The sequence below is a fragment of the Dipteris shenzhenensis genome, chromosome 31, assembly GCF_047967505.1.
Source record: "Dipteris shenzhenensis isolate YYH24624 ecotype China chromosome 31, Dip_SZ_1.0, whole genome shotgun sequence".
Classification (NCBI taxonomy): domain Eukaryota; kingdom Viridiplantae; phylum Streptophyta; class Polypodiopsida; order Gleicheniales; family Dipteridaceae; genus Dipteris; species Dipteris shenzhenensis.
Genome location: NC_141626.1, coordinates 48,107,011 through 48,115,341, shown reverse-complemented (window position 1 = coordinate 48,115,341; position 8,331 = coordinate 48,107,011).

The following is an 8,331-nucleotide window of genomic DNA, read 5'->3' as shown; positions in this document are numbered from 1 at the left end:
ATTGAGAAGCCTTAGAGAATGACCTCAGCATGCTTGTATAGATCCAATGTTAGCTAGAAGGACAACATTTCATTTAGTTCTAAACTCCCAAGCTACCCAAATAGCAAACTTATATTGATCATACGTTAAATCACATACAGATGTTAGCTTGTTAGTGTTCCATTAATGACCACAAAGTAAGCTTCTAAAAGCATCTCCAACTCTTCTATGTTTTCACTATTTCTTCTTATCTCCTCGAACTCCTACTTGCTTTACTCGAATGATCTTCCCAAATTTTTGGATTCTAGTGAAGAGATAAAAGAGATTGGAGCAGACATAGATGCTTTAGTCCCAAATGACATGAGATGCTCCTTTTGAAAGGAAAACTCCATGCGCATAAATACATCTCTACCATATCTCCATAAATTGTTTAATTTCATCTCTTACCTGTAACAGAAGTAAATTATACATCAATCGTTGAGTCCACCCACTCTACATGCCCATGGAATGACATTGGACTTGGGCCGCCTTTCGAGCTCTCCAACAACAGGACCCCAAAGTGTTGTACAATTTTCCTAAGTACAGCTTTCCAAAAGAAATGACGCATGAGGGTTTTGCTTTCGCCTCCAGTCATTCAACGACACCTACAGCTCAGAGCACCATCATCACCACTATCCATTTCAACCACCTCATCCTCTTACTCCTCTACAATCTTCTTGCCCACAGCCACCCCATCGACGACCACATTCACAATCTGACTAACTAGATTGTCTTCAACCCCAATGTCATTCCAACTCAATTCTAGGACCTCCTCCTCTACCTCTGTGTTTGTAACCTCCACGGGCATCACCTTCGCACTTACAAGGATATGCATGCCACCCATTTTTGAAAGTACCACTCGTACCTACTCTCCACCAACCTCCTCCAACGCGGCTGACCTGAGGACAGATCAGCAACAGGAAAGGGGGCATGTTAACATACACAGAGCACAGCCACCAAATGCAGGGTAATCAATGAGTAAATGTGACCAAGCCAAATGATCTAGATCAATAGGACAAGCTCAAGGGAGTTTGATACCCAAATACAACAAGGTCAATGATTACAAGCAATGTGCACATGGAAGGAGTATAGCTCAAACTCAGGGAGTTTGATCCCCAAATACCCAAAGACCCACTCCAAAGTCCAAGGATTCAAGGATCCCAGGCACAGGCTATATGTTCTAGCTACCCTCGCCTGGAACAAGGAGGTGCATACCAGGAACAAGGAGATGCACACTTCTGGGCCCACGAAGATTGCATGCGCCTTGCACTTTTTAACTCCACATCCACAGGAAATAGCGACGCCAATGAAAATAGCCATGGAAGGAGTACAGCTCAAACTGAGGGAGTTTGTTTCCCAAATATTCCAAAGAAAAGGCTTCCTAGTAACATTCAAGGTTGTCATGGGGTGTCTCGAGGAAGCCAAGCCTCGTCACTCCAGGTTTTGAGCCTAGTCTATGAGGTTCAAACCACAAATAGGTGAAGGTGTGAGGGCACTCAGGTCGTTTGAGCCCCAAATCACTTGAGCTTAGGAGTGGCAAGGCTAACACAAGTGCTATTTGGAAACCGGTTAGGACCACCTCCTAATCCAGGTTTGTCCCAAGCACTTTAATATGGTTAACACAAGCGCTATTTCTGCTAGTAGGTAGAGTCGATAAGAATAGCAATATGCCTTGGCGCCCTACAAGCCCAAGAGCCCATGGTTGTAAAGTGAGGGATAGTGCTAAAAAGGAAAAGGGTTGGACCTCCCTTCAAAATGTGACTTGTATAAAAGGCCAAATGGTTGACTTTGGTCCTCATTGTGTTTTGGGTGTTCTCTTGTTTCCCTCTTGTTTCCATTGTAGTGCCTTTGTGGTTGTCACTCTATCCCCCTTCACTCCCTTTTCCTTCTTCCCTTCCTCCTCCTCCCTTCTCCCTTCTTCTCCCTCTCCCCTCCCCTCTTCCCCTTCCCTCTTTCTCGCATGAAACAACATTGCAACACGACATTGCAACACTCTGGAGGCTGCTTGAGTGACACTTGCGGATGACTCATGCTATGCATTGCTCCCACAAGTAGTAGCTGGGAGTGGAGACTCTGTCGACATATCTTCAACTATCCCACGACACTTGAGTCACCACTGAGACCCACTACAAGGCCTTTGAATAGATAAAAGGCCACATCATTCTCTCTAGAAAAGGAAGCTTTATGGCTCTAGATTCAATCCTCGTTTCTACTTTTTCACTAAACAACAACTAAGTGACAATGACTTCCTGAGGGCATGGCACCTGATGAAGAAAGGGATATCTTGTTGGGGGGATGTATGGGACAAGACAAATTTCAGGTGGAAGACTTGGGCTGGAGATAGAAGAGAGTTTAGACTCAACAATTCTGACCAACAGTTGATTTTGGGCAGGATTTAGTTGTGGGAGGGGGACATCATTGGAAAGGCATAGATGAGATTGTTATTAAACTAATCTCTAGATGGAAATGTTCTAATAGTGAAAGAAAATGGGCTATCAGATTTGAGCTGATATGGGATAGAAGAATCCCTGAGAAAATGTCCACACTGCTATGGTTAATACTAGACAAAGCTGTCTAGACCAACTGTAGAAGCTTCAGCATTGGAAAGGGTGATGGTACATGCAAACACTTTGTGGGCACCAATGAAGACATCTTTTATATGTTCATAGCTTGCCCCAAAGCAAAAAAAGTTTGGAAATTTGTGCAATTAAGAATAGGAGAACCTATAAACTGGAAGTCTATTCTTTTGGGAGATTCTCTCAAAACTCCTTATGCCACATGGACAGACATCAAGGCTTATGCACTATGGTTTATTTGAATAACAAGAAATGTTTTTCAGTTCAATGAAGAGATCATGCATGCTGAATAGATATTTGTTAAGTGGTATGATTGCTGTTATCTTACTAACTAATTACCGTGTGTTGTGGTCCAGGCTAAGTTCTTATTAGACCAAGAATATCATAACTATAATGACCAAGTATCTCAACTCTAGGTAGAGCTGGATGAACATATACAGGATGTAAGGAGATGCTCCAACTCAGGGGTTGATCTGCAAGCACAACTCCTGCCATCCCTTTTCTCGATCAAATCAGAACCTATAGTTTAGGGGGCCTCAACTGACACCTTTCTGAGATATTGGAATGTTCCTCTGTTTCCAAGTCCACTGCATTAATCTTGGATACCATAATTGTTGCTACTTTGGTGGCTACCAGAATAGTTTTTTCATCATGGCAACACAATATGAAGCACTATCAGTCTTCATCAAGCAGATCATCACAGGCTCATAATTTAATGTTCAACACTATCAAACTAAGCTTAGGCTCCTCTTCTTTTTTGCTACTAATTTTGATGCTTCCCACTGTTAGTCAAGAGTCTTCTTGTATGCAAGATAGAAAGTCCTCTCTAGAGGAGAACATTTTGTCAAAGATTGACATCATTGTATAAATCATATGAATATAATATAAGCAACTTTTTTCTTTGCCCAAAATATGCAATGGATATCCTAACTACACCAAAATTTTGGATCATATGTACACATCACGTGTGATGTGAGTATCATATCCATTGGAGACCTATATAGCCCTCTAATGGATGATTTTTTTACATTTATTATGCATGATATATGGGAAAGAACCAAAACTTTTTATGCCCAACATGCACATGATATTTGACCCACATCAAAGTGTGGAATCACATGAATATAGCTCAAATTAAGGCTTATGCAAAGTATCATGCCTATGAAAGACATATATATACGGTATTAGGGCCAATGCATGATTGGGTGTAGCTCTTTTTTGTAAAGTTTAGGGAATATATTGCACATGGATAACTTGTTTGATTTGTAACTTGTGCATTTCTCAGTGGAATTCAGCAAACATGGTGCCCAAACTATCTGCTAATTCCAAACTTCAATTTGAAATCAAAACATTACACAACTGCTTGAATGAGATCATTAAACTATTACAAATGTGATAATGCTTGTGAAGCATGCATCTTGGACTATTATTCTATGCATATATGGAAGCAATTGTTCATTTAAAAGTGTGTTACTTGATCGTACCACAAACCAAAGGAGGCAACCAATTGAGAACCTTTGCTATGATGGTTTAGGGGTGTCTAATACTATGTTGGAATTGTGCACATACATCTGAGGACACACCCAATAACTTTTTATAATTTCTTTGGAAAGGCAAATAGTTTGGAAGAATGCACTCCATACTTAGCGAGCTACTTTATGGTGGTCTTAAAACTTTTGTATTTGGTTAGCTTTATTTACCCATAAATGGATGCACTAGAAAAAACTACACTCATACCTCTTTGAATAAATCCCACGTTATTTATCATTTTACATTGGTTTCTTTTTTAGTCACTACCTCGCAATGAGTCCCATAAGCATGTCAAAGGTGGTTCCATTTTCTTAATGCAAAGTGATAAACCCACTAGCAATCATTTTGCCTTTTCTTTTATTATACATTTTGGGCCTCTCTATACTCATTTAGGGGGCACAAGTTGGTCAGCTGGAGGTGGCAAAATATGGCCACCGATCTTTCCCAAAATTTGGTGTCTCCCACTTTTGCATTTTAAATTTCACTAAATGCACTCCTCTTGCACTAGGTAAATCCCAAATAAATCACACCTATGTCTTGCCATGTCACCTATATGATGTGACCTATTATCAAGTTATTTGAGGGACTACTAGGCTCTTGTGCTCTTAACATTTACCCTACACCATAAGATTCAAAGAGTTTCCACTATTCTCATGCCTAGGAGCTACATGCCCAAGAGACCATAATCTCTAACTTGATCTACATAACCCATCCTAAGCAAGCCAATTGGGTCCTTATATGATCAGTTCTAGTCACAAGTGTGTATACTAAAGTAGGTTTCATGGGCACATATAGAGTGCTACATAGGTCATACAATATGGTAAATGGCACACATTGTGTAATATAGCACATTCACTATGATGCATTAAATGTGATATGTTTGTAGTGCACTACATTAATAGTCCTCATGCAAGGAAACCAACAACCTGGCCACAATGGCAAATTGCTTGTGTTGCATGTTTGCCTTTGATGAAATTATATCGTGTTGTCTCCAAACTAAAATGGGTGATATGTATAACACCATCAAGGGCTACTGCAATCCAAGAAATTTTCAAAGAGCCCAAGTTGAGTGTTTCTTTTCATGTGCTAAATTTCATGCAATGAAGATGTGCAAAAAATGCTAGGTACCAGTGTCATATGCTAGTTACCAATCTTGAATGTGCATAATAATTGTGAGTCACTTGAGATCCTATGCTTTTATAAATATGGGCCAATGCATGATTGGTCGTATCCACTTTTTGTGAAGTTTAGGGTCATCATGGAGAATTCTTTGCTGGTTGTAGAAACTGTGTTAGTTGTGTCAGTTTGTAGAGGAATATTGTCTATTGAATCCATGAGGCTACAACATTTGGGGAGGCTTGCAAGCGTGCAAGCGCACGCGTGCAAGAGAGAGAGAGAGAGAGAGAGAGAGAGAGAGAGAGAGAGAGAGAGAGTTTCTTGTCGAGCAACATAGGAATAGATGTAGAAGCAAAAGGGGCCAATGGTAGTTGATAGTGAAAAACCTATTCTACTAAAATGTGAACTACATGTTCTACTAAAAAGTGGAACTGTCACATCAACATTGTCTTTTCTAAAAAGTGGAATTGTCATATCGACATTGTCTTTTCTAAAAGGCTGAGGATCAATCAAGAAAATTGGCCAATTTTTAGTCGCATATTATGAACTTGAGGGTGGGAGAGAGAGAGAGAGAGAGAGAGAGAGAGAGAGAGTCAATACTCTTTTGCAAAGTACTAGCTTGATGGTTGAAATAACCACTGAGCTAGTTGTAGCCACTATCTAGTTGTCTACAAATGCTATTATGATGTTTAATTTTCATTTGCATTTTATGAAATTTGGGGGGGGTGGGGGGAGAGAGAGAGAGAGAGAGAGAGAGAGAGAGAGAGAGAGAGAGAATTCTTTTGTAAGACACAAGCACGGTGGTTGAAAAATCAACCACCGTGCAAGTGGTTGTTGTGCTATATTGGTTGAGCACTATATGAGAGTACTTTTGACTAATGTTGAGCACTTTCACTTTTTAGCATATTCTATCAGTTTTAAGCACCATCGTCCACTTTAGATGTCATTTTTTGAGCAATCCAATAGCAACGTTTGCCACTTTTAGGCACTTTACTTCAATTTCTCCTAGTTTAGATGTCACCTCTGAGTAATCCAATAGCACTTTTTCAGCACTCAGTTGTTTTTGTCAAAGTTTTAGCAATCTAATAGCACTTCTTGAGCACATTTTAGCACATTTTGAGCACTTGGTCTAAGAGAGAGAGAGAGAGAGAGAGAGAATTTTTAAGTGAAAATCATGGTGGTTAAAATATGGATGTGCACAGTTTCCGAGCGAAAACCTACGAGCAAAAAAAACCGAGCGATAATTTTTGACACCAACCATGCTTGTATATTTCTCAAAGGAATATACAATTCTTTCTTAATTTCTCATTTATGGAACCATATACTTACTTATTTTTCATTATAACCCTCATTTTAGAAAACATCGTCTATATATGAACAAACAGTGAACACTTTAGAAACTCCTATAAATACCTCCCTACCATACTCTCTTTTGAGGATTATGGTAATTCAATCAATTTAAAAGAGTTTCCCTAATCTTTAGCAATCCCATATTTGAATCTCTCATATAACAATGTATACCATATTCCTTGGATGAGTAGGAAAAAGATATTGGAAACCTCATACTTGAAGCCATTATAATTGATCATAAATTAATCTCTAATACATTATCAAATATGGGAAGGCAAGGGAGGGATTTTCAAAATATTCCCAATTCTCCAAACCTAAGTACTTTTAAGGAAATGTGGTCTCTATTGAACTCCTTACCATAATATGAATTAGGGAGAAGTTGTAACTCTCATATACATCTTGAAATTTTTAATTTTTCTCTTTTAGAACTATAAAAAGTGTAATTTTAAGCCTACCATTGCATAGATCATGAAGTTCTAAACATTTTCCCCTTTTACAGCTCCTTAATCTGAGCTAAGGAGCAAAAGTTATGACCCCTTCTGTGTAGGCTCTCCAAGGGTATTCCATCAGCGGAATAGGGTTGGGGCAAGCTCTTCAAACCATATTCCTCTGGCAAAATACACTTAGAGGGTCTATTAAAAAGGTATTATATATTTTTCTTAGGTCATCCTGAGGAACTGTAAAGAGGATATTTGCTCAAAATTTCATGATCCAACCAATGGTGAAAGGAAAAGAAAGGTTTTTTGAAAGTCATAAATAAGTCACCACTTAGACATTATATATGTATATTATATAAAGGTATATTTATATATATATCTATTTATCAATATTTCATATTTACTTACATATTCCTTGAAATAATTTGGATTTTTTTGCTCCCCAAAAATGACTTGAGCCTATATATTTGGACCCTCCCACCTTTTGTCCGCTCGTTGCTCGGGGGTTTTTGCTCAGAAAATGGAAACCCCCTTAAAATAATAACCACCATCATGCTAGTGGAAACCAACATGATGCTAGTTGCAACTTGCAAACACCGTGCTTCTGCATAGCTTTCAAGCTCCATGCTTCTGCATAGGTTGTCAATGTACTCTTTATAATTTATTGGATGGGTAGATGGAATTGTACCTAAACTTAAGGCTAAGAACCCTGACATAGGAATTGGGCAGAGTAGCTTTAAGCATTGCAAACCCTGGTATGTCCAGAAACTCAAAGATAGGAATGTGTGTTGTTGCAAAACACACATTGAATTTGACCTAGCCTAGCAAGCTTTGTGTTAAGGCGTAAACAACCCTTGTTTATGGATCCCTATACGGATACCTTGGGGTGCAAGTAATTGCAACAACCTTCCCATGCACATGCATCAGTTGGAACCGCAGTACACGGAGGAGCTATTCCTACCTTTTGATCTGCGAGACAGTGGAACAAGTGTGTGGATATACACATTATTTCATAATGTAATACAAGAAAGTGATCATTTCAGATACTCTAGACTCATTGTGTCTTTCATTTCTCTACTTCCACAATTACTTTTGTATAGCCCACCCCATAGTGTTTCTATGTATTTTATGTAAAGCCACTACACTTTGACAACCATAACTCATTGCAATTCTTCGTGCGGGGTGTCTCACCGAAAGCAAGTTGAATCAACAGTGCTCGCATTGCTGCAACACTTGACATGTGATTTCACGAGGAAAAGAACCCCTTCCATATACAACCATAATCAGACTTCAATGCTTGCGGC